This window comes from Fundulus heteroclitus, chromosome 7, assembly GCF_011125445.2.
Source record: "Fundulus heteroclitus isolate FHET01 chromosome 7, MU-UCD_Fhet_4.1, whole genome shotgun sequence".
NCBI classification, from domain to species: domain Eukaryota; kingdom Metazoa; phylum Chordata; class Actinopteri; order Cyprinodontiformes; family Fundulidae; genus Fundulus; species Fundulus heteroclitus.
This window is the reverse complement of record NC_046367.1, coordinates 15,301,194-15,329,011: the sequence shown is the minus strand read 5'-3', so window position 1 is coordinate 15,329,011 and position 27,818 is coordinate 15,301,194. Positions and strand designations below refer to the sequence as shown.

General features: G+C 40.6%; 1 protein-coding gene across 2 annotated transcripts in view; it reads left to right on the top strand.

The window, feature by feature from the left end:
* sema5ba (sema domain, seven thrombospondin repeats (type 1 and type 1-like), transmembrane domain (TM) and short cytoplasmic domain, (semaphorin) 5Ba) overlaps positions 1 to 27,818 on the top strand; it is a 270,882-nt gene that overhangs the window by 38,191 nt on the left and 204,873 nt on the right. For both annotated transcript variants that reach the window (XM_036139025.1, XM_012868532.3), the window contains exon 2: positions 12,809 to 12,873. The gene's annotated coding sequence lies outside the window, so the exon portion shown is untranslated. The remainder of the gene's footprint in view (positions 1 to 12,808; positions 12,874 to 27,818) is intronic.

Below are 27,818 nucleotides of genomic sequence, written 5' to 3'. Positions count from 1 at the left end.
TATGTGTATTTATGTGCATTCTGAGCCGGTGTCTGCCTCGTCAAAATTGAATTATGGTAACAAATAATGGCAAATAAAGCTTCTTGATTGTTAATGGTTAAGAATATGCCAATGGCAGTAATGTATGTTTTTGCCCCTACACTCTGTCATGACAACATACAGTCTGTTGGTGCTGATGTCACCTTTAAAATGTGTTTCAAAGCCATGGTGAGCTCTCCATCATCTCTTTAATATATTTAGTTAGCCGTGCAGTTTGTAGTGTTATGGCTTACAATGATGTATTATCAGCCCAAGGCTTCTTTAATGGAGGTCCCACCTAATTACTAAAGAGGCCCACTTAAGCCCGGTGAGCAATCAGATAGAAACACATAAGCATAACTCAAAATCTTGAATTTGTTTTCATTAAAACAGAATTGCAGGGAAGCACATTTACATTACCAGTATGAAGGAGTAGGTGTGTGGGAGTACGGGTAGAACCACTCAGCATGTCATTAGAGATGCTTTTATTCTCCTCTCATGTCCATGGCCTTTTAGCAAATTGTCACCGCTCCCTCAGTAGCACAGGTGACCTCTCCGCTACCAGAGAGAGGTCGTCTCTGAGAACCATGCGCTTGGGGTCAGAGGTTAGGCCGTATATAAACAGGTGTCAAGTGCCATGATGGAGAGCCGTGGACATATGAGACTGGGCTGGAAACCCAGCCAAGCTGCCGGTGCTGCTTCAGGAGAAGAAAGGCAACGGATGACTTTGCCTGTCAATGTGATGCCATGGTTTCGGGTTGTGCAAATGAAACCCCCTTGCATGGAAGAGTTGACCTTTTCCAGAAGCAGATATGTGTGCTTCCATGAGATCATGGCCACAGGTCTTTGTGTATGCGCTAAATTATTTAAATTATTGAACCAGTGTAACCGTCTCTATCTTCCTGGTTTTCATTCATTATAACATCAGCATTGCAAAATTCAGCTTTTTGGGGAGATTTTGTTTCCATAAGGGGCTCTGTGCTGCCTAATTACCGAGATCTTACCTGACTGAAGTAATTTGATTTAGATGTGAACACTGTAATGTCCTTGTAGCTCTTACATTTATTTTGTGGGAGGAAAAGGTGCTTGTTAATACTCTGATATAACGCTGTGAAATAGCTAATTTGTTAAAAAGACACCTAATGGGAAAAAATTAATTCAACAAGTGTTGCATGTAAAACAAAACTAATCAGATAGCTTAAAGATCTGCCTACATCATTATTCACTTAGGCAAAACTCAGCAGTATGCAAACCAGTGTCCCTGGGACCAGCTTTTGCTTTTTGTTGCAACGAGCCACCAGCTATCATGTTTATGAAAAGATTGATTCACTCAAAATAAAAGACTTAAATTACCTTAAGCAATGCTCAGTTACAGTCAAGGGGGAACAAAGAAGCGTCTGTGTCCATCAGTATAGCTATAGGAAAAACAAAATGCTCCCTTGCTGCTTCCACATGATTTGAGATGGAAATGGCAGCCTATTGATGCTAGTCCAAGCGTTGGGTTAATTGATCATTAGTATGTGGGAGCACCTCTATAAAAGCAGAGATAGTTTGCTGCTCTGGGACATACAGATGTGTGTTAAAACAATGCCAGGAGAGAAACAACTGTTGCTGCCCATCAATCCGACAAGTCATTTCTAAACAACATCAAGATCAGTGTTTTCATGATTAAAATCAATTGGCAGTCTCCTAATGAAATGATCTTTCCAGAAAGTTCACCCACAGGTCAAAATTTGAAATGCTCTCAGAAATGGCTGGAAAATGCACAGGCTCCTTCTCAGTTTCTTCAGACCTCAGCAAGCATGTTGGATAGTAAGGTCCATGATATGACAATTGGAACAAAAAGAATAACACAAGCTGGGAGTTAGGCCCCTAGGTCTAAAAAGCAACGTGACAACTTGCATCTATATGAACCTTCTTCCAGAAGCCATGAGACTAAAGACTAAAGTTTTATCATAAATCAACACCTTACAGCAGCTAGATGTTGGAGGAATTGTGAAGGATGATATTTCGGTCTTGTTTTGCAGCAACAAGCCCGGGGCTCCTTGCAGTCATCGAGTACCTCTGAATGTCTCTGCATACAAAAATACACCGGAGCCAAAGATAAGGCCAGCTGTCTCTATGAAGCAAATGCCTGAAGTTTGACATAAAAACAAACAAACTGGGTCATGAACGGGACAATGATTTCAAATTTGCCAGCAAATGTACAGCAGTGAAAAAAACAGATTTAAATTGTTGCAGTGGCCCAGTCAAAGTCTAGAACAAACTGATTGAAATTGCCGTTTAAAAACTGCTGAAATCAACGTCAGCGTAGTGATGCTGGTAGGACGTGTGAGCCAAAACGGTGTGAGAGAACGATAATTGTAAAACAAACAAAGCTAACCCACCTTCCCCCGAAATTCATTGGTGCTAATGTGATTCTAAAGCCTATTGAATAGCTGTTAACATCCAATGATTGCACCTGTCAGATTAAATCCTGTCTTATTGAGACTTGCTAGTCTTTTTGTGAAATTGTAAATCCTTTGAACATGTTGCACGAGAATAGTGCAGTTTACCCATATCTGTAGCCTCACTTCTTCAATTGGCACGTTTTCCGTCCACATTTATCCAAATTCCTGCCTTTTATCGCAGTGACAGCTCCTGAGCATTATGCTCCACATTTAGTTTTTCCTCTTCATGGCCCATGCTGTGTTTATCCTGAGGCTGTAAGTCCCAAAGATTCAGTTTGAGTGTTTGAAGAGTTCAGGTTTTGGGTAGCTTTGTTTGAGCAGCGGCAGGGGTGCCGCCAGGGATTTTGAGCACCATGACAAAAAAATTCCTAACTCATCCCAAATCTCATATTTACATATGTAAAAGTGTTGTATTTTTTTTAAATGTCCTGACTTTTCCCACCTACATGGCACCCCTGAGCAGTAGTCATTGTTTCTCCTTTCGATCCGCTAACAGAAGAGTTTAGGCCTTTTCAATGAAAATTGTCAGTAAACCAGACCTTGGGTTTAGTAGGGAATGTAGACCCTACCCACATACTTGTGAGGTTTTTAATAGATTGCTAATCTTCTAATCAGTGACACAGAATTGGACTCTTCAAACATGATAAAAACAACTCTTTCCCACTGCGCAGACACGCCTATATGATGTCGTTTCTTGTTTAATTTTGTCCCCCTGAAGGTGCAGAATGAAACACCAGACATGAATGTCTCCATGGGATCAGTCTCTTTTTGTTTCTGAATACTTAAAATATTTTTCTTCCTACTTTTCTACAAAGTCACTGTCTCCAACATCTACGGACTGTCTAGTTTTGTCCTCTAGAGGACTGCTTGACATAGTGCAAATGTGGTCGCTGTAGACGTCTTTTCTACGTAAAAATTTATACTCGTTTTAGGTGGTTCAATGCCTCTTTTAGGCTGTGCATAATTGCTATCGCAAATCAGAAGGTCCATAGGGTTCCTGATGGTTATTTTTCCCCTCCAATAGCTTCGTTTGATTGTCCCAGATGGCGATAACCAGAAATGTGTACAAATGGTGTAATGCATTTCCAGTTCAAACCTGCTGTTGACCTGTGTGCTACAGGAAACCGGTTCTCCGCCCTCGAGAAACCTAACAACATTGTTAGTAATGATAAGGTTTACAGGTCACCACTCATTTACGTTTTTATCTTCGTTTTAAATGGATTAACAGAGCAGATGGTAAAATAAAACAAAAATTCACTCAAAAATATATAAAATTACAAAGCCCATCCTGCTTGAGTCTGTATTTTACAGACTTAAGCAAAAAAAAACAATAAAAAAAACATGTCTTACCATTTTTATTTCTCTTTCTGGATTCACAGCGTAATGCTGGTGGTGAAAATGAAAAATATATAAAAAACTATGTAACAGTACAGAGCCCTCAACCACAAATAGACCCAAGAAAAAATCACTAAACGTCACTGGTAATAAAAAAGTGGCTCATCGGTCCTGAGTTTGTGTCCTCCAGCTCCACTTCTCTGTGGTGCATGTCTTAGATGCTCTGCAATGGTATTCTTATAAAGTCTTATGTCTCTGCCTCATCACCAGTCATGATTCCATCTGCATTTGCAGAAAACAAATTAGTAATATGCAAAGGCAATCAGGAAAATGCACAAAGCGGCTTTGCTGAGGCCTCATTTTATAGGAACATAAGAACAAGACAATAATTATGGCTAGCAATACAAAACTGTTGACATTTGCTGCAAAATGCACCAGAGCTACCAAGACTTCATACTTCAGCCACAATTATTCATGCTGCCACAACTACAGCACGCTTTTCCTCTATGATTTTGATCTTGAGCTTAATTGTTTTGATCATAAGGTTAACCGTTTTGTTCAGAATATATAATAATCTGGATGATTTACTGTTGTTGAACATAACATGTTTGTCTGTGAACAATTTACTTGGAGCAGAACTCAGGAAATCATGAACAGATTTTGACAGAGAACAATGAGAAATAGAGATTAATGTTAGTTCCCTAGTCTATGGTTGTTGTAAAGGCGTTGCGTGGTTTGAGAAAAAGAGACGCTGCATTGAGACAATTGTGAAAATGTTTGGCAAACACTGAATGTCAACAGGACAGAAATATTTCACCTATTATCATGTTATTTAGCTATTATCATGTTATGTTGGCTAAGCGAATAATCATTCGCTTAGCCAACATTACATATGGGCTTACCTTTTATTGCTCTATAAATCTTTGTTTTTTTTCAAAGATTTCTTGCCTTGCTTCCCCTTCCCCTTCGTATTGAAATGTTCCATCAGTACATTGGTGAAGAACCTGAGGAACAAATTACAGTTATGAATCAATAACTCATCATTAATAGGAGGAATATTGTGGTGGACAGGGGCTTGCTGATGGTTAGTGTTTGTACATGATTTTCAGGGCCTTGTGTGTATATGTGTAGACACATACCTATCGAGAACTTTGTGGACACAGTCCTTGGTGTTCTTCCCACCAATTCTGGAAATTCGCAGTACCTGTGGAATAAATCCAGAATTCAGTTGACTGACACTCCCAAGAGATCCTAACAGCGTTTGATTGCACTGTACTGCGTTATGCTGGGCTATCCATTTCCTCCAGACTTTTAAAACCTACCAGGCTTTCAAATTGCAGAGGTGCTCCTCCTCTCTCTGGAAATCTTCCATGGTCTCCATCTTCTCAATTGGGACGGTTGAAGAGGTGGGTTGTACATGTTCCAGACAATTGTGGATGTCATTCAGCATGCTGAAGAGCTTTTGAATAGCAAGGCTACCTAGCTGGTGGACAATCAGCTTCTGTGTTTTTCATCAATACAGCAGGTAAGATAAAAATGTCACGCTGTCTGTAGATCAATACTTACCACCCTAGGGCAATGGGTATATATATACCTGTTATTACATTTGAAACCTGAATTATGAAGCCTTAGGGAACCCAAATCCCAGATGCTCTATTCTCCATCTGAAGATGTTAATTCTGAAAAAAATAAATAAATTAGGTCCAAAAGCACACGTGCTCATAGTTGTTCACGTGTAGCCTTTTAATCATCAAAATAAGTTAAAAAGTAGCTTACAAAAATATATAAAAAAAATAAAAATAGACATTATGTAACAAACTGCAGAGCTCAGGAATGAAGATGCTCTTTTTCCACAGAAAGGAGTGGAAATGTGTTTCTCTGTGTTTATCAGCGGTAAAGTGTGTTATTAGTGAAATAAATTGCTTCTCTGTATCTCGTCGTCGCTGTTCACACATCTGTGGTGCTGAAAATGCACCTGTCATTGTTATCCAGGTCATTTATTAAGAATGGTGATCATTAATAAAAGCAACTGATATATAAATACTGACCATGACAAAAGTAAATAATTAACACTGGTGCAAGGACAGAGTTTGGTGCTGAAACAAACTTGCCTGGTCTTCTGACACGGGAAATGGTGAGTAGAGAAAATGATTCAGTTGTGCCTGGAGCTGTGCAGCTGTTACAGATCATGCCTAGTGTACCTTATTTTGCTTTTATTTAAAAAAAGTCTTAGCATAACTATTTAACTGTTTATTTATTTTTAGAAATAAGATACGTGGGCATATCTCAATGTTTGTTTGTGAGAGCATGCGTCACATTGTGCGCACTTGGGTAATTGTGTGGATTGATGCGCTGTTTCTGTGCGCCATGCGCATCGCACTAATGTGGCATATTTGTGTGGTTGACCTGACCTGCAGGTTTGTGACACCTCCAAAAAAATTCTGTTGACACCCCAAATTCAAGTAAAGTGGTTAACAACAAAGTTTACTTATATGGAAAAAACAAGGAAATTAACACACGCGTTTATTCGTTTCAATTGCTGATTTCCTATTAATGAAGCAGTTAACAAGCAGAGCCAGTTTAGATTTCATTCTGAAAACAACTGAAAGGTTGTCAAGCGAGAAAATACATGTGCAAACGTAATATTTATATAATTTGCAAGTATGTGGCCTATTATTTAATGTGGGAAGTGAGTTCTAAATTTGTGAACTATTACCAAGTCCAAATTTTCTCAGAATCTTTCCCCTTCTTTCCCTCTCTGGCAAAGCAGTAGCTGCGGTGCACTTTTTTCAGCCCCAGGCTGTCAGACAGGAGTTTGTGGAAGTGAAGAGCCGATTAAGATGCTGTTTGGACATTGTTAAACAGAGGGTTTGACATGAGTACCGTAACTGACACACGAGTCGGTAGAATAATGATAAACAGGGTGTTTTCATTGCCGATGTAAATTGGCAGCTGTAACATTTTCTTATTTAACTTATAATAACAAATATTGTCTTGAGTAAAAGAAAAATTCAAAAAGCAGAAGTTCTCCATTAAAACGGTTTTGTGCATCCTGGGTTCCTGGAGAGATTATGTGACGGCCATTTATGACTTAGATTGCCTTCATAAAATGAAACGATAACCTTGCAGGCTTTCACAGGTCCTGGTTATATTTTCTTCTATTATTTTAAAGATGTTCACACGAAGATAGAAGCTCATCGCTATTGTTTTCATCTGCCTGCATTTTCTCTACATATCACCCTGACATTGGTGCACACTGAGCAATATTGTGGCACATTGCAGCTGCCTTTAGTATGTGCCTAATAATGACTAATAATGAACGCAGTTATTGTGAATAATACTGCATGTGTTGTTTAATAATAATCCAGCACTGCATCGTTGAAGCAAGCGTGTTAACTGGACGGGGGTGATATTTTGTGCTTTTTTAGCTTGTTGTGCATATAAATAAACTGCGCTGCGTGTTATTTTGCGGATGCTGTCCGGTTTCAAAACACGCAAACATTTGCTTTGTGTCTTTTTTCTGTCTCTAGACAGCAGGAGCACAACATAAGCAAGAGACAGGGAGAGAGAGAGAGAGAGAGAGAGAGAGATCTGTCACAGCAATCTGATCTGGCACGGGTGAATGTCTGGTGGGGCCTGCTCAGGCAGGGCCGTAAAGTAGAGGGAGGGGCAATGGCCCCCTGGTCCCCCCTATTGCAGCGCCAGTGCCTGCATAGTGTTCTATGCATATTTCATTATGAGGTCTCTGGTCAGACTGTTGCTGGTAGCGCAGCCCCCCCCGTCTGCCCCACTTCCCAAACACTCAGAGCAGCTAAGGGAGGGGGAGCCAGTGACATCACGCTGCATTGCGTCTTTCAAAATAAAAGCATGTGAGGTACAGATTTCAAAATCAAGTATTTTTCTCCTCCGTACCGTGGCATACGTATTTATTGAGGGGGACAAGGTGAGCTCCATAAGTGAGCAGTGGGCTTGGTTAAATCTAGTGGAGACATTTAATTGGAATTTATGCAATGACAAATAAAGATGATTAAATTATATTAGAATATTGTTGTATACTATGTTTAGTGGGTTGCTCTAATACAGGCCTCCTGTTTTACACTAAGGTCTCCTTCCCCTTTTGAAGGTACCCAAAGGAACAGTCAACATGTACATCTCTGTGCTACATCTCACCCCAGTTTTAAATATCAGTGTTCTTGAAAGAAGGTAGATCTCTTCTTTCAGTGACAACTTCTACATTGAAGAATGTTATTGTGAATGCAAGTTGTTCCTATACATATTTGTAAATCCCTGATTGTAACTAACATCCTAATCCAACATGAAGTATCTTCCTTTTACACAAATATTGATAAATGTGTGTGACTGCTTCCACTTACTGTTTAATGATGAAATAAGACCGCGCCGCCCCACTTCAATGTTCCAGTTCATATAAAAACGGACTAGGCTGAGTAATGATGCAACACAATTTGTTCTGAACAGACTGCAGGAAAGGGGTTTCTAATTAATGTCACTTTTGGTTTCAACGTTCAAAATCAACCTCCCTTTGTGTGTTCTTTGTGTTTTTTTTGTTTGACTTTATGATAAAAAAGTTTGTGTAGCAAGAGCTCTCTGCTGCAGTCTCATGCTGGAAAGCTGTGAGCAGGATTTTTTCCCGCTAATTAGGCATGTTTCCTTTCCTGCCCACAAACACAGAAAGCAGGAGTACATGCCTGAATGCTTGTGTGTTCCCCTGCATGCATCTTTTATATGAGCTCAACTCCTGTTGTTTTATAACTCGCCTCTTCACCTACTTCCTCCTATGTCTTCATTAGAGTTTGTGCTTCTTTTGCCTGAATGGGGAGTGTTACTTGGAGGAGTTCAGTTCTGGATCTGAAAGCGTTCACTGAAAACCAAACACAGGCCGAAAAAAATGTCAGAACCAAGCACAATCATAATATTGTATAATATGATGTATCAACATAATATATTATAGTTGTGTTACGACATTATCATAGACAAACTCAGACTTACTGTCCCGGGTGACGAAGCAGACAAGGTCATATTCAAGATTACAGTAATTGGTTTTACAAGCTGGTCTATTTTTGTTTACAGTGGACTAACCGCACAGTGCAGAGGAATCCCCATTTCTAATAAATTAACCGAAAGGTAATCCAGGATGCATTTCACAGCTAACTATTTTTTTTCTATGTGCCCCGTAAACCATGGCGCCCTGAATGGAGTACCATGTTGCACATATCAAAACTCCCCAAGAACCAACGCTTGAAAGGTGATTGGTTCCACTGTTCACTAAACATTAGATTACCTGTAATATTCCGAGTTTAGCTCTGGTTTATGTTATTAGTTTTAGTTTTCCTCCTCTCTCCTGTCTCTGATTATCTGGCTGTTTTGAGTTCTGTCTTGTCTGGATCCTCGTTTAGTTGGTGTAATGTTTTGGTTTACCTTGTTATTGTCATCACTTTTAGTCTTAGCCTGTTCTTCTGTCTTTAGGTTGTACTTCAGGGTAGTTTTGGTTTTTATAAGTTCAGGGGTTGCCTCTGTTCCTATTAGCCTTTTTAGTCTCGTCCCTCCTTAATTATTTCCACCTGGTTTAGGTTATTTAGTCCCTCCCTCTTCACCTGTCTGCACACCTATTTATTCCTCCCTTAGTTCTCTGTTTGTTGCCGGAACTTCACATTTGTTTCGTTGGTAACAGCCCTCCAGTATTTTGCATTATCTGACCTGTTTTTGTTTTTTGAGCCTGGCCCAGTTTGATGTCTGTACCATTATCAGCCTGGATCCTGTCTGTTTGCCTGTCTGATTCCCTCACCTTCCCTTCAATAAACACTGCAAAATATTTACTACCGTGTCTGGCTGAACACTGGGTTCATCCCCACACAAATCATTACATTACCTGTTACTTTAGTTAATCCTGAAATCTATATAGATTTTACATATGTACCCCCATTGATGCAACTGTCCTCATAAGTTGCTGCTACAACTCTAGTGCAGCCATTGGAGCTTCATATTTCCCTGCTTATTTGCACACTGAATAAAGATTGTGGTAATTTCTGCCTACTCCGGTGTTTCTGCTCTCCTCCTCATGGATTCAGCAGTCATCCTGCTATATCCACATCATGGTCACAGAAAAAAAAAAAATGTCTGGCTGATTGTGCAACCTCTCTAAAACTTGATCGGCTTAGTGTCGATCAAGTTTTTGTCAAGTCGTTGTTTTTTTTTTTTGGTAATTCACATTTGGTGTTGCACTTAGCTATGACAGTTGATGTTTGCCTTTTGCTATTTTTAATGACCTGACAATGTTACCTGAATGTTTTTTTTCAGTCACTCTTAATGCAAATCCAAATTCTCATTCCTGACATATACCTGTCCTTCTGGGTGTACTCCAAGCACATTGAAGCATGTCTTGCTGTTACCTATCAGTCTTAGGCAAATAGTTTTACAAATCAATGTCACAATGCTGTCAGTTATGGGAAAAAGCTTTTCCTGAAATGGGGCTGAGAAATCTAACACATGCCTGCCACTGTAGAAGACTGGTGTGTTTTGGTCTAGATGTCTGTGTATGTGTGCGTGCGTGTGTGTGTCAGATTAGCCTTGTTGCAGTGGATAAAGCCTGATCTCACACTGACACTGGCGATTATGGGCATTTCTTTTCCCTTTTTTGTTTAAGTGGTCACTTCCCGCTGCTCACCCCTGAACTCTCAGCTTAACTCCAGAGAAAAGCCGCTTTACTGCATTTTGATACCTCAGACTGTTGGCCTTTCGGCACTGGGTCGGATCATTAGGATGAATCCATGGATGTTTAATTTGAAAGAGTTTTCACTAGTGCTGAATTGTTTCTGATGCACTGGATTGTCCCATATTGTTATGTCTTAACCAGGTTAACATGTTAATGTAAACACAAACATTAATGTATTTTATGCTATTCTATGAAGGTCTAAGAGGTTCATGTGCTGCACATTGCCCTGAACAAAACATCCTTTCATGTTTCTGGCACGTGTCCGTTTGCTTGCTTTCACACTCATCCTGCACCGCTGCAATTGCTACCATGTGATGCACCCATGAGCCTCCTCCCTTGACAGCTCAAGAAAGCTCATCTTCACCTCTTCACCTGCCTATATGTATCAGACTTTAGCAGATAGGCATTGCCAGATTATTGAAAGCCTTGTGCCTGTAGATGTTTTCCCTGCCTGTTTGAAGTTTTGACCATGTTTCTACGGATTTTCCTACCCTGCCAAGCTCTTGTTGGACATCTTCTCTGCCTTCCTGGTTTCGACCCACGCCTGTCTTGTGGTACTGACTCAAGCATCTGGCGATCTGCGTAAATCGGTCGTCATGCCGATGTCGGCATCGTCTGGCTTCTGCTCGCTCCTATACCAGGGATCTGGTTTTCATTGATAAACCATTAAAAGTACATCGTGTCTGGCACGGATATTGGGCTCTGTGTTTTGGCTGTCGCATTACACATCACCGCCATAACGCATGGCAGTGGCAGCATTATGCTGTGGGGGTGCTTTGCTCTAGCAGGAGCTTAATGCAAAGCATAAAGCAGAGGAATCCTGGGGGAGAACTTGTTAGAGGCTGCACAGGACTTGAGACTGGGGCCAATGGTTCACCTTCTAGCAGGGCAATAATGCTAGATATAGACCTGAAGCCTTAATTTAAGAGTTCAGATCAAAGTACTGTTAAACAGTGCAAGCTAGTCCGCTAAAAAAATGTCTTGTCAAAAGTCCAGAATCAAGAGCAATTGAAAATCTTTGGCAAAACAGGAAATTCTACATCCATAGGTGCTCTTTGTATAGACTAAACAGGTAGAGACCCCAAACTTGCAGCGCTAATTGCAGCAAAAACTGTTTCAACGAGACATTAACCAAGAGTGGCTTAATGCCTCTACAAAGTATACCTTTCAAAGTTTGATTTGTAAAACAATGCATTTGTTTCCTCCAACCTCACACGTGTGTCCTACTTGTTGCGTTGTTCTGTCACATAGATCTCCAATATAATAAACTTAACATTTAGTAGATAGTTTAAATGTGGCAAAAAATTAGGAAAGGTTTTGCTTGGCACTATATAGCTCCTTTTAGAGTGCTTCTTCCTTTAAAGTCTGATGGGATTTTACATGCATGATAAATAATCAGGGAGGCAACAATCGACTAAACAGGTTAAAGTTTTAAGCAGCCAGCCAGTTGGCGTTTAGTGAAATGTTTCTAGTTTATTTAGAGTCTGGGAGATAAATGAAAATATATTTTTCAAGGTTTTTCAGAAAGTTGACCCCTTACATAGGCTTTCTTGTGCACCTTACCTTTACTTTTTAAATTAAACAGAGGCAAAACCCTCAGCAGTGCCACAGTATCTTTTCTCTAACCCAACACAAGCCTTAACTGAGGGAACAGTTGACAATAATTGATCCGTCCTTTATTCCCATTTGTTGCTCCTCGTGGAGGTTAGGGAAACAGCCGCCATATCGCAGCAGCTGATGGCACAAGAGGGATCGCGTGGCTGAGCGGCTCCTTCAGGTTGCTGTAGAAACCGAGCGGGGCTATTTGTTCCAATTTGCTCTGTGGCATTGAGATCAAAAAGCTTGGAACCAATGCTAATATGCACTCCACATATTAGCATCTGTGTTTGCAAAAACACAGTGGGGCATCTGTTCACCTCATTTACATCTATATTGTTTTTCCTACAGTTTGGTGCAATGCAAGGCCTCCCAACGTTTTACAGGCTTTAATAAATGGTTTTGAACTTTCTGGTTTGTTATTATCCTCTCAGGCATTCGCGCTTGATGTAAAGGCTACTCGCTGGTCCGCTCTTCCCCTCCAGCCCCCTCAACTTAGGGGAAGGCTGCTGAGTTTAAAGACCATTCCCGCTCCGCCTTCTCTGCTCCATTGAAAAGTTGGCGGTTTGTTTACGAGAGCGGCAGCTTCTTTGTGGCTTTGCGCTCTGCTTATGAGAAGGAGGCGAACAGCGCATTGAAGACTCACCCTCCCCCCCCTTCTTTCTCTCCTTCCTTCCAGAATCCATCTGAAAGGGACAGACGGACCTCTCAGCCCCGTCCCCTCATCCCAGTGATGCTTAGCTGGTGAGTACTTTCTAGTCGTTTGCACTCAGAACTTTCCCGTTACTATAATGCATTCTTACACTTTCTGCTCGAATTTCTGCTTTCAATTTCTTTAGCTATTGTGCTGACTTTTTCCCTTTTTTACTTGAAGTTTGCCTTTAAACACCAAACTTCTCTCCCTGGGCTTTGTGTATTCGGTTTAAAAAATTATTCCGTTTTTTTTTTCCTCCATTCTTCTCTTTTATGCAAATCTGTATTTTTCCCTGAATGACAAGTTTCAGAGGCCACTGTGATAGGGATAGACCATCTTTGTTGGTGAAAACCCCTTTTTTTTTCATTGAGTGAGGTCATTTGAAAAGCAGCGCAGAAAATGAGGTACTGGACGGGTGGAGACTAAGCGTATGGGTAGAGGGGCTTCACGCTGGCTGCTCAATGATAAGTCTATCTCGCTATCTCTCTATCTCTCACCTACCTCTTTTATTCTCTGTGTGGGTTTTAGTTACTCGTGTTCCCTTATGTGTGTGTTTGAAAATTAATAAGCGAATCATTCCAGTTGCAGACAGCCTTGAGCCGATTTTGACAGTGAAATCATTATTCATGAGACATGGGTGCGCACTCACCTTGTGAAATCACCTCTAGCAGAACAGACTGGAGCCAGCATTTGTTCATTTGTATGCTGTTTTGTTTGACTTTAGCCACACCAAAAAAAAAAACTAACTGAAAAAAACTAAAGAGGTTCGAAGTTTCCTTGAAGTAACCGGATCATTTTCTTTTTCTTCACAATTAACGAGGAAATGCAGCTGATTTTTATCGGCGATGATCCATATTAGGGCACCAGAGCATCTTCCTCTGCCTGGAAATCTCTACACTAATTTTCTACTTTTTAAATTATATTATAATCCCTTTAAGTACTCAGTAGCAGTGTAGGCAAAAATAAGGCAGGGAAAAACTGTGATGTGTCCATAATCATGCAACAGGTGCAAAAGATGTTGCACTAGTTGTTTTATATGTGACAGACACCAGAGATTATAATTAATGCATCAAATTTAAACAGAACAAATTGTTCTGAACAAGGACCAGTAACTAATCCACAAGAGTAAGAACTAAAATCTAAACAAACGCTAAAGGATAATTAACTTAACGAAAGAATGGTGTAGGAGCTTTAAAAAAACTAGTCAAAAACACATAGACGATAGAAAAGCAATCTCTGGAGATTGTGACTGCAGATCTGTCCGTGCAGCAGCTGCTTTCTCAGGATAATTATTTTTTTAATTCTGTCTTTTCTTAAGTTTGTTTTTCCTTAATGGAAAACTTGAATAAATGAATATGCAATTAGTGGTGCAATCTTGTGGAATTGTAACGCTTGACCAGGACGGTTTGTGAAGGGATTCTCCTGCCCTCTTTTAAGTTCAACAAAGGTGGAATGCATCAAACAGCAGGAGCGTATGAGTGGAATACCCTGTTAACATTTTCTGATAGGCAGCTACTTATTAAGACACGTTTACATGTTTTAATATTAACATTAATCTGCATGGGTATTTGCACCAGCATTTAGCAAGAATCAAACCTATTGCTGTGTTGAAAGTTGAAACCTGAGCCCTCCTTCTCTGTTTAACCCAAACCTAAGATAAGCGGAGTGGTGTATGCTGTTCAGTGCAGTGTGGAATGTTCTGATCTTTATATCGGAGAAACCAAACAACCTCTGCAGAGATGCATGGCTCAACACAGACAAGACTCAGCCATCCACCAGCACCTCAACGATAAAGGACACTCTTTTTTTTTTCCTTCTTCTTTTCTTTTCTTTTTTTTTTAACGTGTCCTATCTGGCAGTGTGGCATTAAGGATTGCTGTCTTAATGTCAAAGAGAGCCCAACAGATTTTACTTTCACAAGTGGAGCATTACTGCTTTCCCTGTAGTGCTTCAAATATATATAAAAAAGCTGATAAACTATTACAGGTACAAACAACCAACGCCTTGATAACTTCACTGAAGAATATACAATACTATTTAAAGAGACAGCTAAGCTAATAATAGGGGTTTTCTGTATAAAAATGTTTCTGTAAGCAGCTGAATCCAGGCACCTGTAGGTGTTTGTGAGAGAGTACACTTGTATGTGTAAGGTTTATCCAAAAGAAAAATTCTCAATAGTGGTTGTGACGCAGTACACACTGGCACTCACCACATACATCCTATACTCCCAGGTCCAGGTCCAGGTCCAGGCACCCCAGAGGGGTATCCAGCCCCCAGACCTGGGCACCACCATCAAACTCCAACCTACCCGGTCCATGCTCCAGCCCTAATCCCCCAGTCCGATCCCAACATGGATGCCCATCCACCCGGAGATGGGCCAACATGAGCCTACCCCACAAACACTGAATCGCTGCCTCCTCCACACCCTGCCCTCCATAATCTCGGGGAGAGCAGAGATACCAGACCCACTCTTTTGAGGACCAAAATGTTCACATTTTGGACAGAGGAGACAGATGGTTTGAGAGAGAAGAAGGCGCTTATGTAAAGCGAGAAAAAAACAACTTTGAACAGAAGAGGAGGGCTCAGGTTTCAACTTTCAAAAACTTACAACACAGCAACAGGTTTGATTCCTGCCGAGTTTCACCCCAATTCACCTCCATGCATGTGGCCACAACATTTCTCCTGTGAGCCAGGCAAACGATGAGCAAACGACTCTCCATCGTTGGGGCGACCAGTTCCAGGTGAATCTAAAGCCCCATTTACACTACCCTTGTTAAACGGATCCATGCCGAGCTCGGACCGAGCTTGGAGCAGTTAACCAAGCCGAGCTTGGTTCTGACGACCATTTACACATCACGCTAGCACGGTTCCTCTCCTCCTAGTGACGATCTGCGGTACTACTGCTCTCTGGGATTGAAGGAGGGACTCAAGCAAATCTAAATGGCGGCGCCCGTAACATTCAGGAAGTTATGCTTGGTTATAATTGTGATATTTTGTTGTTTATGGAGAGTCAAGTGAAGGAGGCAACCTTTGGTGAATTTACTTGACAGAGTCGGCTTTTGGGACGTGGATAAGACAAACGAACGTCTAATCAGGGCTTACAGACGCAGGAAACAACGACAGAAGTTGAGGTTCATCACACTGCTGAGCAGAATCATCACTGGAAATCATGTGGCACTGTAAGGAAGCTAGTATTATTATGAATGTCTGAAATTTCTGACTGTAAGGAGATGACACGGTCTGCTCATGCGCTCTTTGTCATCAGAGAACTGAGCCACTGAAAAACCGGGCCGAGCCCACTGATCGAACTGGTCTAGATTTAGCGCGGCCCGGTTGTGTCTGGCACGGTCCAGTTCAGTTTGCGATCCATACATGTGAATCTAAACTCTAACGAGGCCTTTCCTGCAGGTCTATAAAGCTTGGAACTCCAGACTACTCCAGACATTTTGAATTGAGAAAGCTTCCTGATGGGAAGCTAAACGTCTTCAGCTTCAAAATAGAAGTCCTGTTGTGTTTTATTTTTAACCTCTTTTGGACTGTTCCAATCTCAACCACATATCTGTATTAAACGTCCCTCAAGGCTAGTGCTGGTATTTGCGTGTTTACCATTGCTATCCTCCCCTTCCTCAGATCTCTCCTCTCTCTTACTTATCCCTCCTCAGTTCAATTTATGGCCTAAATGCATTTATCTAATATGTGTCTTTGGAGTAGAGCAGCCGTGCTCCCTCCTCTCCGGCCTCTCTGAAAAAGCTCCACTACACACTGTTTACTGGTGCTAGTTCCCTCTGGTCCTCTGGGAGAAGATCAGGGGCTCCACACAACGTTGGCACCTCGTCACGTTCGCCCACACTGTTGTTGATATTTAGTTTGGGATGACAATAAGCCGGAAGAAAACAGACCTCTTCCAGGCCAATGAGAGAAAGAACCGGGGTACAGAGAGAGAGAGAGAGAGAGACTGATTTAGGAAAAAAAATGGATGTGGGGGGGACTCATCCCTGGAAAAGGCTTCTCTTTAGTGTATTCTGTTTATGGCCTCTTGGGCCAAATTAAGGAAGCGTCATTATCCCATGCTGCCTTTGTGGCCCAGCCATGGCACATTAGGACGCCTTAAAACATGGTCGAGCCATGGCTCATTCAGCTTACAAATGGAGGGGGCCACTGGCAGAACCCTGGGCTTGCTCACAGAAGATTCATTCACGCTACACTGGGGGTGGGGTGAGGAGATGGTGACGGCAGTGATGGTAGCAGAGAAGCCACCCTGAGATGAGTAGAAGTTGTTAAGGCTAAATGTATGGTATATCAGCTGGCTTTATACTGAAAACCAGATCAAAGACTCACGGACATCCCCACGGTCATGTTCTGCTGTCCTACAAGTGTTTATCCAAATTATTTGGCTCTAGTGTTTAGACATGTAAAGAATTTGGGATATACGTAGAAAAAGTGTTCATTCGCAACACTTTTTCTATGTGTTTTTGTGAGGTTCTTTGTGATAGACCAATACAAAATAGTGGATTATTATACAGTGAAAGGAAAAGGATACATGATTTTTAATTATTTTATTTTTTTCCAAATAAAACTTGAACAACATTTGTGGTCACCTTCACCAAATCAGTCCTTTGTAGAGCCGCCTTCAGTGCAATTACAGCTGCAAGTCTTTTGGAGTATATCTCTGAATCAGCTTTGCACGTCTAGAGACTGATTTTTTTTTTTTTTTTTGCCCATTCTCCTTTAGAAAACAGCTCAAGTGTCTGGAAGCATCACTTTTCAGTCATTTTTCATGCTGTATTGCATGTAGACCAAAGTGTCATAAAATTGTAGTTGATTCTTTCAACAATGCTTTTCTTCATGCCAATCATCAATGAAGGTTGGATATGTTGAGTGAACATCTAATAATTGTTCTATTCAGGGATTCTCTCAGTTCAGGTGGATAATCAGGTTTGTTATTACATAATTAGTAAAAATCCCAGAAATATTAGCACTTTTGCAATGTACTGTCTTCACAGCTGAATCTTGTGTAAAATACCAAAAATCCAAGTAATGCAGAAATAAATGGATTAAAACCTTACCAGCTACAACCACCGCATGTTTTTACTTCTAATACTGTGTGAGTGTGTTAAATTTTCTGTGAAATACTAGAAGATGGGCCTCCTGCAGCTGCAGAGTTTCTTGCAGGAATAGGAGCAAAAGAAGAATCTTTGTAAAACTAATCTTGATGTCAGATTTACAGGGTGCCAAATAAAGTAGGCTGTTTAATGTCAAACAGATTAACAGAGAATTAGCCAGTCAGTTCATGAATCCCTTTCCATAAAAATTTAATTAAATTAAACTTTTTTTTATTCATATTACTATCCTTTTTGCATAATATTCTTGACCAAACATGATGATGTAACTCACTGCTAATTTACTGAGTGATTCTGAGATCACAGTTGACTCGTATAAATGCTTTGGACATGGTGTTAAACTAATGTGATTGATATTTGGTTGTATTGGTCACTGGTACATTTAATCAGACATGGCACCTCTAGTCTTGCTTTAAGGTGTGAATCATAAAATCCTGCAAAAGTCACTGAAGCAAGTCGTTTCTCCTATTTACCTTATAACTAACTTTGAAACTTAGTTGAATACAGAATGCATGCAGTCTTCCTTTTTTGTTAGGATACCTTGAATCACTGCGCGAGTTTTTGTAGAAGTCCATATTTCCCAATAAATTATATATTGATCCAGCTTCAGAATAGAAATACAGTTGTTTTCTTTTATTTACCTTTTTTATTTTAAATGATCATGATGATGACTGAGAATCTTCAGCATTATATGTTGATGTTGCTCGGTTAGGTTTTCATTGCTGCTTTGTGGTTGCGTTTTGAAGTTTAACATCAGCAAAAGCTAACCGAAATGGCTTGTATTGCCTTTAAGAAGACTTCTTATTCCATGGGGGAGACCAAAAAGTCTTGTTTTGATTGCTTTTGACCTAGCAACGACTTAGGGCCATCCTCACTAGCTGTACTGAGCCAGCAAGAAGCACACTGACATGACTGCAGCTCCTTCTTAGATGTAGCCAAGATTTCATGCAAGTATCCACAGAGACTGATTACATCTCTGAGCTCTCTTCATTTATGTTGAGCCCTGGTTAATCTCTGACTGCTCCCAGTTTTTAGTATTACAACACAGTCGCCACTATGAGGTTGACTCTATGACTTAGCAGCATAGTTTCTACCACCATCCTATGGTGATAGGACTGGTATGAGATCCTCATGAGATTACCTTTCTCTTAAGTGTCTTTGTTACACGGCTTCACATAGTTACACAAGATTTTGAACAAAGATATCGGACATACTCTTAAAGCAAACACTACTCGGGCTGCGGCTAAAATAGAAGATGTTATTAAAGGAATTATACCTGATCCTGCACAAATTTAAACAGGACAGTTTAGTTTGGACATTAAGCCCCGCCCCCCATCTATTTTCCCTCCAATGAGAAACCCTCGACAATCACTAAACACGTGCCTAAAGCTCGTGCACAATCCTCCAGAGGAAACAAGGCTTCATCAAGGGAGTTTTCTTTGTTTTCTTTGACATAAATGGCTGCGTCTTAGGTAAATTATATTTTCTTATGTGAATGGTCAGCTCCCACATGCATGGCGTGCTGTTCTGTTTACATACCCTGCCATGCACGGCGCAGGTGGAGCTGCTGCTTAGCCCCTCATTGTGCCATTGGCAGAGAAAGTTGTCCCAGGTTGTCCCCAGCTCGCTGCTTATTCCTACTAAAAAAGCCTGGAGTCGCTCGAACACGCAATCAATTAGTCAATTGTTATTGTTAAACGACATCTTTTAACTCATAAGATATTACGTAAAAAGCAGTTTTCTTAACCAGAGTACAATAAATTAAGGTATCGTTCATTATAACTGGCATAATTCTGCTCTAACATTTCAATTTTTTTCCTATATTGAAATATAAACTTAAGCAAAAATATGAATAAACACATAGCAAGTTTAGTTATAGCTATCAAGTGCATCTCATTGTATTTGACCTCTTTGCCGTTCTGCTCTTTATAAAGTAACAGAAGTATAATTGGCTGACGTTAGCTGGTCAGTCAGCCAGTTCGCTGCTCGTAGCTTGTCAACATTTTAAAACAGGGTTACTTTAATAAGAGGGATGGGCGACATTCCTTTATATTATCCTGTTAACTGACTGCTACGGATCTTTTTTCTTTAGCCTCAGTTAACTTGGATGTTTCAACTTGAACATTATTTTTTTTTTGCTAATGCCTATCTTTACACTTTTTAACTACTCAATGAACGTTCTTCTGATACCTCTCATGCATCTGCATCACCACATAATCTACATCATCGGTAAAGGGACTGCTATATGTCGTTTTGACTCGTTGAGTCAAAAAGGCTAAGGACTATTTACACGTTTTTAGCTAATCAGGAAGTGTTGTTGGCGCAATCAGCTAATTTCTTGGAAAAAGAAAAGGTCTGAAAACATTATGCCTTGCTGTGTCTGCGTGCTATGTGTAATCTGTGTGCATTTTGAGCCGGTGTCTCATCAACATGTAATTATTGTAACACAGTGATAGTCAAGCTGATGCTGTAAAAGTGCAGTAGCCTTTATTCGACCTGCGTACTGACACTGCCTGGTAACAAGTGGGGCAGGGGCAGCACTGCTTTACTCTCTGCTCCATTCAGTCACTCCAGGACTTTCTCTGGCATATCATTAAAGCCCGTTAAACTGCAGCAAGACCAGTTAGCTGTTTTAAAACCTTAACTTTATAATAACCTTTGCCTTCATACTGATAACAAGCCCATTCTTAACAAGGCAAGGCAAGGCAAGGCAAATTTATTTATATAGCACAATTCAGTACAAGACAATACAAAGTGCTTTACATGATTAAGATATAGCAAAATAATAAAATGTAGATAGAAAATATAATAAAAGCAAGTAGGGATAGAATGTAGTAACAAAAAAGAACATTAAAAACAGTAAAACTGTTTAACTAGAACAGTCAAAGGCAATTTTAAACAAATGTGTTTTTAATCTTGATTTAAAAGAACTCAGGTTTTCCGCACTTTTACAGTTTTCTGGAAGTTTGTTCCAGATAAGTGGAGCATAGGAACTAAATGCTGCTTCTCCTTGTTTAGTTCTGGTTCTAGGTATGCAGAGAAGGCTGGAGCCAGAAGACCTGAGTGGTCTGGAGGGTTAACAGTTAACAGTTGCACAATGCACCTTACTTCATTAACTTAATGTGTTTGACTAGTACAGGAGAATTGTTCTTCTGACAACAGAAAATTAGACTTCATGCAACTTTTATGATACTTTAAACACCTTCGTAGACTTGCACGTGTGGCCTCAACCAAGCAAGCTGTAAAGTGTAAACAGTAACAAGTGTAAGAAAACGTGGCTTATATAAGCCAGAAGATTATATTTTATTTAATGCGCAATGAATGCTCAGAGGCTGGACTCTGTCTCTGAACTCTATTGTTTTGCTTTGAGAGTCAAAGAACCTTACAGATTCCTCCATGTATTTGCTTTTGTCTCCATTAGCGCACAAAGAAAAACAGTACAAATTGTCTAGATGGATTCATTTCTCTGTTTTCATTTCCTGCACAAGGTGATCTGTGATAAAGAGTAGATGCACTCAGTGTGTGCAAAGGAGTTGAGTTTTCTCAGGCTGTCTGCGGTAATCACAGATTTCTTATTAGTGAATCACGTTTGGCAATCAACAGACATCAGGTGGCAAGATTAGTACCGGTTGACCATGTCCTGGTGAGGTGTGCAGTTCGCTGGACAGTTTCACAGGGTTGAGGCTTCTGAACAGAAAACGTTTGATAAGGATAGGTGGGCCCCATACTTTCAGTAAAAAAAATCATACTGCAGTCATTTTAGTCACCCATCACGCCGAAGTTTGTTACCTCTCAGAGTCTCTATAGAGACATCAAAAGTTGATCCACTGGACGAGAAAGAGTTAAATCAAGTTTTCACCAAGTACCACCAAATTCCAGGAGAGCTGCAAGCTATAATGTCAAACTCTGCAGCGCAAACTAAACAAGAGAGCTGCCGAAAACCCCGTGAAGCTCCTAGTGTGTGAAATACTTGTTCTTGGCACGTCGCCTTTATTTATCATCGAATCAACTGGAAGCATTACTTCAGGGATTGATGTCGCCCTCATTTTATTTTTCGGTCCGCAATAGGAGGGAGATTTCATTACTTTCCAACATTGTTTCCTGTTTTTTATGAAGTCAGTCCCCGCTGCTGAAGTGGATGAAAGAAAGGGAGGAGGCTTTTGTCCAGCGAGGCCGTGGCAGAAATCCTGAGCCTGTAAATCTCCCACTGATCTTTGGATCATTAAGCAGCGAGCCCCAAGTCCTTTGGTTCTTTATCACCAGGCTTGGATCCCAGGCCATAATGGAGCCTAACTGGCTAATGATTAGCTGTCTTCTGCAGCTCCTGCAGACCTGAGCTGCTGCTGCTGCTGCCAGGCTAAAAGGGAGGACGCTTTGATAACATATAAATCCTGCTTCTGTTTATGCTTGTCAGGCTCTATTTCTTAATATCTCGCACTTTTAGCTTTCCTTTTCACCCGACTGTGGAGGTTATTTCTTATTCTTGTTGAAAATTCGATTGATTTAACTATTATTTATACTGTATTTGGTTGAAACTAAATATTTGCATATGCTTTATGAAAAGATAGAACCTTGTTATGTATTTCTGCAATCATTCCCTAACACAAACACATGAAAGAAGAAAACAGGCCAAATGTGAAAGAACTAGTTTTAAAGAGAGAGCTTGTGGAAGGACAGTGTGATTTTTATGCAAAGATAAGGCCAGATTGAAATTAAAGCGTCACAATGTTTCCACTAAGACTTTTTTTGAGGCATAGCAACTAATCAACGTTCCTTTTCTAGTATTTTACATGCTGATAGGGTTTTGCTTAAAGGATCATTGCACAAGTTTAAATATTATTTTTCTTATCCATACAGGCCCTTCAAAATTGTCTGACATGTAAAATTAGTTTTCCTCTGTTTACTGCAGTTGCCTCTATAGGCTGGATTAGTCAGTTCATGACGGAGGAATTCAGGATGAATCCTCTGGGCGTGCTAGCTGCGCGCTCTTCTTCACCTGGCTACTTTATTGAGTCTCCACCATAATCGTTGTATAAGCGGGAGACCACGGGCTAACTCGACCTGCGCAGTCACAGCGGCAGATGCTTTTCCTCTTCTCCCACGCACGTGCACAACACTGGTGTCATTTCAACTTTGCGCCAGAGGGGGCAGACTTGTGCAAAAACTCTGAAACTTGCTCAATACACCTTTAAGGCGAAAACGTGTTTACAAAACACGTTTTGTAAACTGAAAAGTTCACTTTCTTTTTGACTCTGCCACGGTCTCTGATTACGCCACAGTTGTTTTCAGCTTTTCACCCCTCTGATAAAAAGCTCTGGGATAAAAAATTTCTTTAGTTGTTGGTTTAAAGTAAAAGAAATAAGAACTTGCAGGTGATTACAAAAAAAGTTTAGCAGGTTCAAGCTCCAATTTCTTCTGCGTTAGGCTACAAATTTCACTTCCTTACCCATCTGTAAACGTCCTAGAAAATCTAATCTTTCTCCTACTTAGAGAACAAACCATAAAATCACTAACAGAAACTTTCTTTTGTGCAAATGTTGTAAATGTAAGAAAGACACTACAATAATGATCATATTTATTATCATTACAACATACATTCCAGTGAAATTTGTTCTCTGCATTTAACCGGTCACCTCGGGGAGCATTCTGGAGCTAATGCTCGCTAATGCTCGCTTTTCCAGGTTTCCAATGCTGAGGGACCCACGGTGGTAGTTGAACCCTGAACCTCCAGGACACAAAGCACAATGCTCTAACCACTAGGCCACCACAGGAAAAAAAAATCTTAAAAGGAAATCATCTTCTGTGAACTCATGGCAGAAAGGGTGTTCCGAGCCTAAAGGTACATTTCAAGATCAGATTTATTTTATTTTCAACTTTTCTGACAGCAGGATGCTATTTATATGAGTCAACCTCGTTTTGCAGCTTTTCCTAGTGTCACATGCAGGTACTTAAAAGAAATTGACAGAACCGATGTATGGACCTATTTTGAATAAAAAAAGCTCCCTTTACATCCTGTTATCTCTTACCATAGGGTGTTATCCGTCTTAATAATATGAACATGTTTGTGCATGTGGATGGCGATGGCTTCAGCGAAATGTCTGGATGGCTGAAGGCTGCTGTTTACTGATTTGAATTCCCTGGTCATAACATGACATCAAGAATATAAATGTGTAGATGGCAGCGGTTTAAAGTCAGATCTGTTACATAGTTATTTGAAGCATATTGGTTATATGCCTCATCCATCCCTCTCACTGCACTTTCTCCCAGTTTGTCTGAGACAGCTGTCTCAGATGGAGAAGTGGTTGTCGAGCGGTGCGCATTCATTTGGAGATTTTTACATTTCTTAATCTTGACTACAACTATTTATGTATTGTCTATACATGCTTATGCCTGCAGGGTTATGGGGGAGCTTGAGTCTACCTCCATCGATCAACGAGTGAGAACTGGGGGGGGTGTAAACGTGGAAGGCTTTTCCAGTCCATCACATGGCCACACAAAGGAACACAGGACAAACACGCTCAGTCTGAAGGCTTTTTAGCGTAGCTGCTTAATCTAAGTCACGTTTTTGGACCGAATGCACAGGAACAATGTGCAAACGGCATGCAGAAAGCCCCCTTTTGCTAAATGCAATGTGAGCAGACAATAATGAACCTTGTGTGTGTTCAGGTCTTAAAGTACGGTATGAATCACAGCGGCACGACTCCATGTCTTCTACTGCCTGCCTGACCCCAGGTTGCACCACACGACGCGGGCTACAACACCGAAAACCTAGACTTGGACAGGTGCTGGTCTTTTCACTCCTTTGGCCTTTCATGTTTTGATTATTCAAAAAGAGCCACCTGCCACTAGACCTTCATTTGTGTATCCCTGGGTTGCGGCAAAGTTACCCTGTTTTCGTCTTTTAAGCTTTAAATCTGTCTGTCATGGATCATGCTTGATTTGAAATATTGGCAGTCATTTAGAAATCTCAGATTAAAGACGAAGCTCTTCGTCATTTTGAGAACGCACAGAGAGATAGTCGTTTACTTAATGCTAACCATCCTAACAGCTTTAACAGTTCTAATTGTCGACATAAGATGCCAGAGGCAGTGTAAAATATCAACCTTGTGATCATTTTGTCTTTGTAATAGTTTGACATCGCTTTAATGCGTCTGCCTTCTGACACACATTGTGGGATGTTGCCTTCATTCCTGATACAGTATTTACTGACCACTAACAGCAGGATGGCTGGAAAAGGATATTTTCAGGCTGTTAATTAAAACGTTTTAGAGAGTAATCCTAATTGCCTAAAATCTGTATTGGTCGCCTAGAGCTTTGCAAAAACCACAGATCGAAATTGGCTTCGTATCTCTGATTAGTGCATCGCTATTAATTATTTCTACGTGTTTTCAAGAAACCCGTTCCAGAAGATTCATCACAATGTGCTTTCTTGCTACTTGATTTTGATTTTTTTTCCCCCCCTAGCCCTTAATATACTCATACAAATCCACCTTTGGTGTGTTAATACCTCTTAAATCCTATTAGAACTCCTTGGTTTATTTTGGGTTAATCAACCTCAAACAAGTCTGACCGCAATCTGAGTTTAATTGTGTCGGGTTAGGTTTCTAACTCAGCGGAAAACCACTTTCACCACAACTTTCGCTCTTCACATGAGTGATTCCTGGCTGTAAAACCTGCTGTTTGCTGTTTAATCGCTCGGTAAGGATTAGAGGCGCAGTGTGTTTTTCTAATTATAGACCAGGCCTGTGCGCTCTTCTTCTCTGAGGGGTCAAATCTAGCCCACCAGGCTCTCAGCCAGCGGCTCACTCGCAGCGACTCTCAGCTACTGCTTTCACGTGTTTATTCCTGTGTGCATTTCTAATTGCCATCTTCTTGTTGCTGCTCTTTATTTTTACCACTCATCTCTCTCTCTCTCTCTCTCTCCCTCTCCTATCTACCGGTGTCTGCCTCTCCTGCCACTTTTGGTAAGAACTTGACAAAGACTTCATTGGAATCAAATAAAGCTCAATGATGTAGCTGTCTAAATAAATCACTTTCTATATCAAGGAGGAAACAAGGAATTGCCCAAAAAGAAAACGACAGCAATTCTTTTACCCCAGCAACACAATCAATCAGTTCCTTTTCACGTCTTTTCCTCCTTGGCAAACGATAGGTCTTATAAAGGCCTCTGGGAAAGCTCATTAACCATTTCCATCACAAAGATGTTTGGAAGACACTCAGAGTTGAAATGTTTGAGAAAAAAAAGATGAAAGGCATCATAAAAATGCTAAAAGGAGAAAAAAAATAAAAAATGATGGCTGCCAATCCAAACGATCCCCGATGGGTGTTCCGAATCAATGCCTGCAAATATTTTTTGATCACTGCGACTGTTCTGTTTTTCTTTTTCCCTAGCCTTTGCCTCAGCTGAATTTATCACATTTCGCTGTGCCACTTCACATGGATGAAGTGGGCAGCTGCAGAGAGGATTGAATTATGGATGTATGAGTTTACTCAGTCTGTCGAGAACTTCCGGGAGCTCTAGCGCCGAGCCAAATCAATTTCACTTCTACAGGAGACACCTTGTTAATGGCTCAATCCATTTTTAATCAAAGACCTCTATTAGACCGGAGTTAAGATTAGCGGGTCGGCTTTGCCATTAGTCACTTGATGGGGCTATCATGTAAAAACCACATGTGGCCGGGAGCATAATGAAGTATGATATATCATGATAACATCCCCCCCTAAAAAAAGCTCAGAATAATTTATTCACACTGTGAAGTATGTAATGATAGGTTTTAATAACTTTTTCTGCACTTTAAAAAAAGCTTTATCTTGAACTTAAATGGACTACCCAGTGTACCTGAATAGATCTTACCAAGTTAGCTTAGCGCACAGCCAATTTTGAGTTTATCCTCAATAAAAGCCAATAAGTCTGCGGTTTCTACCGTCAGTCTGGAAACCTCGTTTCACACAACTTCACGTGTTCATATCTGGTCTTCAGCAGCAGAACTACACAGTGGTCTCACTGCTGCAGGCCAACCAAAAAAAAGCTCTAAAATGAAGTCATCTTTTACTACCAAAGCACACTATCACACTGAAATTGTTTGAAAATAATTCAACATTTCATTTAGCACATTTATTCAGATGGGAACGAATTCATTGGTGTCACACAAATTGGTACAACCCACCTTTAGCTTAATAGGGCAGAACTTAGTTTTTCTGTCTGATGCTCCTTCTTCAGCTCAGGTTTTCTGTAGGGTGAGATCTGACTGAGAAGAACACGGAAGAAGGTTGGTTTAGTCTCTGGACTATTTCTGTATTGATATGGTCTTATATTTTTAATCATCATCCTGCTGAAAAGTCCAATAATGACACCTAATTATTAGAGATAAGGTTACCTGATCTTTATTTTAAATCTTCTGGGCTTGAGTTTAAAAGATTATGTGTTTCTTGTACCCTTGCCTGCAAGCTAAATTCTCGTGGTATTTGTGCATTCACAAACACACTAGAGTCCACCTTGAAACCGCTTTGGCTTCAACCGTGTGTGCCCGAACCAAAAACGGTTCAGGCCAACCGCGTTGCAGTACAGGAGGACGCACGCGTAGCTGGTGCTATCACATCTGTTTTGTAAGAATCCACAATTCCTTCTTTGAAAGTAGAACAGTAAGAAGTGCCTTGACTAGCTTACCTTGCTGTGGTTTCTCATAGCTCCTGTTGCTTATGTTTCAATTTGATACCGTTATTGGCTAAAACAAACCTTTGGTAGACGGGCACTAGGTGTCACTTCTTACAATCAGCTCAGAGAGTTCTGCTGAATGTCCCTCCTTTCCCCAATGTATTCAATCTGAGCAGTCCCAGATTGATAATGAGCAGAACGTAGAATGTTACACATGATC